Source organism: Bactrocera oleae, chromosome 3 (assembly GCF_042242935.1).
Source record: "Bactrocera oleae isolate idBacOlea1 chromosome 3, idBacOlea1, whole genome shotgun sequence".
In the NCBI taxonomy this organism is placed as follows: domain Eukaryota; kingdom Metazoa; phylum Arthropoda; class Insecta; order Diptera; family Tephritidae; genus Bactrocera; species Bactrocera oleae.
This window is the reverse complement of record NC_091537.1, coordinates 54,508,120-54,513,890: the sequence shown is the minus strand read 5'-3', so window position 1 is coordinate 54,513,890 and position 5,771 is coordinate 54,508,120. Positions and strand designations below refer to the sequence as shown.

General features: G+C 32.9%; 1 long non-coding RNA gene across 1 annotated transcript; it reads right to left on the bottom strand.

Moving 5' to 3' along the window:
- Window positions 1-3,984: 3,984 nt before the first annotated feature.
- LOC138856205 (uncharacterized) lies at window positions 3,985-5,771 on the bottom strand. The gene is made up of 2 exons (XR_011395302.1): window positions 5,389-5,771; window positions 3,985-4,902 (listed from the first exon to the last, which is right to left on the bottom strand). It is a non-coding gene; the product is annotated as an uncharacterized lncRNA (long non-coding RNA).

Genomic DNA, 5,771 nt, shown 5'->3' with positions numbered 1-5,771 from the left:
TTAAATATTTAAGTATTTGCTTTAAATAAGCATTTAATTTTTACACAATTTTCGTAATATTTTTAATTTAGAAAAGCTTCTTTCACAACTTGCAACTGTTACCGTTAAAGTTAAAAGGATCCTGAGCGCAATACTACTTGTAATATTTGGACCAAATCTTAAATCTGTTACAAATTTTAAAACATCTTGAGGAGATAAATTACTATTTAAAAACATACAAAGGACTGACAACTCCTCACAAAGTTCTAATACATTTATATCGCTTCAGTTCTAATGACTTAAAATAGCCTCGAGATTCTTACAATGTTCGAACAATTCATCATTTAGGAGTTCTCTTAAGGTATATATGTATGTACAAGTATGTTATACAAAAAAGCAAAATGTTTACTGTGCTCAGAAATCTGGGAAAATCTTAATTATAAAGTATTTATGGCTGTATTTATAATATGAAAAAATACTTCAATTTTATATTTTTGACGGTGCTTAATGATTGGTTCAACACACTCATAAGTTAAATGCTTTTTCTTGGATCGTGCACCAGGTCTAGCCACATTTTCAAAGTCTTACACCTCGCAATCAATTTCAGAAGCTAATGCTTTGGCGTCTTCCAGAACTTGAGTAAAATACTTATCTGAACGTGAGTTTTCAAAGCAATCTTTTGTATTTTTAAGTAATTTAATGACGGAAACTAAGTTAGAATCTTTACTTTGCATTAATTTACTAATACTATGTTCGCACCGCATTGAAATCCCCTTGAAAACATAATTTGTGGATTGTGGAACCAAAGTCGTTCTGACCGGCATTGTGTATTTTCGATGAGTTTTCATTGACAGTTCACACATCTATTTGTTTACATTTGTTATGTACCCTACAAGAACAGTGACGGTCATCTGATGGGTAATATGACAGTCATAGCTGAAAAAATTTTGTCAGCGCGCAGAACAAAGTTTCTATCATTTTCTTAAGAGCCTTGTGCAAAAACTGATATAAACAAACGTATGTGTGTGAGTTTGCATCTCTCTTTAACATATGGGTATTCGGAATTGATTCACTATATATCTATACTGCTCACTCTCATGTCTTTTTCTGAGCCATTGCTGACCATAAATCCGTCATAGCTGAAAATTGTCAGTAATGACTGAAACGCTTTTTTTATTTCTTTAATAACTTTCAAACTTTTAATCAAAATTAGTTATAATAATATACTTAAATATAAAAAGGAATGCAAGAAAAAATATAATATAATATGAAAATACAAAAATAAATTTTCACTTGATGCCATCTCCTCTTCTCAATAGCTCTGCTTACGTCTTTCTCCAAACAGTGAATAGTTCTGAATTTAAAAATGCAAATGTAAATTAACATTACTGACATATCATATGTGAGTGTATTGGCGAACCCATCAGCAGTTTCTTGTAGGGTACGTTTAGGCCAATTATGGAATGTAAACAAATTGTCAACTGACATTTAGGGCTCGCAAAATATGTCTTCATAATATCGATTAAACTAGAGCAGGCGCCGATTATAATGAGTGGAATGTAAGTTTTCAAAGGGTTTTCAGCGAAAACTGTGTTTTCATTTGACAGATTTTGTATGGATGAAAACACAAGTTTTCGCCTGAAAACCTCTTCTGTCTATGAAAACACGAATTTTGTGTCGGTGCGAACATAGTATTAGAGTAATACCTTTTGCATTCTTCAAAAGAATTAACCACCTCTATCTTAAAGTGAAAATAACAATTATATTTTGCACAGTATTAAAAACAACTGTAGTTTCCAGTGAGGACTTTGCCATGTCGTTTACCACTAAATTTAAAGAATGACTATTGCAAAGAACCACCAATGCCCGTGGATTGGTTCTTTTAATCCTGGCTTTAACTCCACTTTCAATACCTTTCATATTAGATCCATTATCGTACCCTTGCCCTCTTATCCAAGTGCTGATAATTGTTCTACGATTATAGAGCAAGTTTTTAACTATGTTGATTTGGGAGTTAATATTGAGCTAAGCTTAATTTCAGTCTTCATATTTCTACCATGGTCTTGAAAGCAAAAGCTGCCCTCAGTTTTGTTAAACGTTGGTCTAAAGAATTTAGAGATCCGTATATTACTATAACACTTTATACAACTTTGGTTAGACCTATATTGGAATATGGCTCTGTGTTATGGAACCCTAGCTACCAAATCCATTCTGACAATTTAGAGTCGGTTCAAAAACAATTTTTATTTTTCGCCTTAGCGCATTTCCGATGGGATGCTAGGGTAAGTCTACCTGCATACACTAGTCGTTTAAAACTTATTAATCTACCTACACTTTCTAGTCGTAGGGAAATGCTTGGCATAATATTCTTAGTGAAACTTTTGAAACTAGACGAGCCATTCCGCCGTATATGTCATGATTTTAATTCTCATTCCAGCACATTTGATGCTAACAACTCTACTAGTATTAAAAATTACCATTGTTATGTTGATACAGATTATCAGAAATACCCAAAGCCAAGCTGTTTTTAGCCAACATTTTGATGATTGAGGCAATTCGTAACAATATTCTATTCCAGTGTTCTATTTCTAATTTAATTATCCTCTGGGACACGGCGTACGACACGATTTGAGCCTACGTGAAAGTTCTAACCAAGATTTTACTGCTTTTACATGGTCTCATGATGTCTCAGGAGATTTAAGCATATCACCTACATGACTCCAATTTTTGTAGCCATCTTCAGATAGACCGGAAGTTATAGTTGTATTGAAGATTTTACAACAAAAGCAATACAATAAATTTTTTGCCACAGAATATGAAAGCCAATCTCTTAAAATTTCTTAACCGTTATTAAGCTTTTTCTTATAGTATCTCGAAGTAAATCTCCGACCATTGATATCTTGTGGAAATTGAAATTCATACAGTGGGTCTGGAGAACCTATTTACCAAATATATTATTTCTGTGTATGTTAATCTATTGGGCCACGTAGCTGGGTCGACATCTACAATAGATCTTAATTCTGTAGAAACACTTGGACTTGCAATAGCACCTTCACCTACAATAGCAGTTTCACCTGTCATAGCCTCTTCCCCTGTTATAGCACTTTCACCTGTAATAGCGCTTGACCCAGAAGTAGAAGCACCACGTTCACAGATTATATTGAAGTCGGACGTATGTTCTTCTCGAGTTTTAAGCGGAATCTCAGCTATAGCTCCGGTTTCTGGTATGGGTGATGATGGTCTGTTTAGATCACCTTTCTTCAAAATGGACTCTAATGCTCCTGCTTGCTTTTGTCGCTCTGTCTTATAATTAATTACTCCACTCTTTGATGTTTGAAATCAGACTGATTTTGCATCAGATCGGCAACTCGAGCTTACTGCTATGCCCGGCTGTACCGCACATTCCAGCAAGCTCAAAATATGCTGAGTCTACTGTTTGAGTCACGTATTAGCGGATCATGCGATATGATGCTGTGCATGCCGCCGTTATACATAATTAATATTTATATTAATATTTATAATTTTGAAATTTACATTATTATTATTTTTTTTTAAATGAGAATGACAATAGTTAGACTTATTAATGTAATTATAATTACGGTGGCGCTAATACCATAAGTTATATTCTTATGATATTTTAGCTCTTCTATCTCTCTGATGTTTTTAAAATTATTTAGTACTATTTTATCAAAGCTTATTTTCGCTTCATAAGTTTGATTCAATATCCTCACAGGATGTACAAGTTTCTCAACAAATTCGGTTTTATTGTTAGTAAAAATCTTTTGAATAATCTTTATTTTACAATTTGCATAATTTAAAATATAATTATTTTGCAATATGAAGTTTCGTTCATCACAAGTCTGAATTAAACTTTCATTATGTGCATTCTTTATTATTAAAGTGTCATCACTTATTTCTTGAATTTGTGTTATATTGTTATACATAAATTCACAATCATCAGAGAAGATACATTTCTTACTTAGTTTTAATTTTTTAAATACAGTATTTTCCTTATACATATAGGTTTCTTTACTTATTATTACAATTAATTCATCTTCTTGATTTATTTGTAAGTTTTGTTTATTAGGTAATGGCGTAATCAATTTCACATTTTCTTTAAAAAAACTTCTTGGAATTTGTATGGCGAATATTAATGCTTCCTCTTTGTATGCCACAACTCCTATTTTTGCTAATTTCAATTTATAAAAATCAATATCGAACCTATCTATTTCTTCTTTTGTTAACATTCCGGGATGTATCAAATTGTTTTTAGCCGCAGCTATATTATCCTGAATTTCGTGAATTTTCCTTTCAATATAATTTCAAACTAAGCATTTGATCATTGTACAGCACCAATTTCGCTAGTTCTCTATTTTCCTTTTGTATCTGATTTAATTCTTTTAATATTTTAACCCTGTCTTTTTCTATTATTGTTTTCATTAGATTAATTGAGTCATTAAAATGCTCATTTATGAAGATCTGTTTATTTATATTTTCTATTGCGTTGTGAATATTCCCCTCTATTATTTCTAAATGCCTAATTATGTCCTGGCGGTCTTCGTCGTCCATTACCCCGAACAACCATTTGTACATTGTCCCTCCTAGATTAATTAAGCCCCTCTTCTTTCTTTCCTGCTTCTTGGGTGTAATGGATCTAATTTTTGCTTTTATTATTTGAATTTCATTAAAAAGAAGTTCCTCGTTACTTATGTCGGCCTGTCTTACATTTTTCTCTATTTCTTCTACCAAAATTGTTAGTTCCTTTGGGTGTATAATATGAAGTATTGTACATACTTCATTAACTATTTCTACATCGCCGAGTTGCATCGTGGTATATCCTGCATCTTCAATTAGCGGTGCTACTTGCAGGAACGCTGTCACCAATTTTATGTAGGTCATCAGAAAAGCTATTATCCACATGGCCTGAAAATACATTTGCTCGTGAATTGGTTTTTTTTTTTTATATGTCACCATTATGTACTATCACGCTCAACCTCTCATCCTCTTCTTCAGTGCCTAACTTCTCTGCTTTAGCTAATTTAAGTGGCCTCTTTATGTTTGCTACATGAATGTTTTGTAGGGGGGTAATTCGGAAATACGGTTCGTCCTTGTGTCGTACTCTTTTGTTGTTTTTTATTGGCCCTGACGATCTCAGTTCTTCGTAGTCTTCTCTGTACCTATTTCTTTCTTGTATAATGTTTTGTTTCACCTGGTCTATTGTTTTTTTTTAAATGGTTGGATCTATACTATTTTTTGCGTCATTGGGTGTACATTTAATGGTTGAGTGATATCGGTCATTATAGTTACCTATAACGATCTGTATCCTCATTTCTGTTGAGAGACTTGGTTCACCAATTCCTGTTAGTTTCTCTAACAGGGTTGAGTGCAGCCTCTCAATGTCTGCATTACCTGTGTGGGAATTCGGTTTTGTTAGGTGTATCTCTACTCCTTCTGCATTTAAGAACTGTATCAAATGTTCGGCCCTGAATTCATTGTCCATTATGATTTGTTTTGGTTTTCCAAATTTCGCGAAATGTTCAATTATAAAAGCCTTCTTTGCCCTCCAATTTCTATCAGTTATGTTGTATGCTGCCGCGAATTTTGTTAGTTTGTCAATAACTGTGACAAACGACTGCTTTTTGAAATGAAAAATATCTATATGTATTATTTCGTTTTTAACTGTCGGTGTTTCTGTTAGTTTAAATTTTGGTCTTATCGGCTTCCTATCATACTTAACTCTTTGGCACTTTTCACAGTTATTTATTATTAACTGAATGTGCTCTGTGAATTTG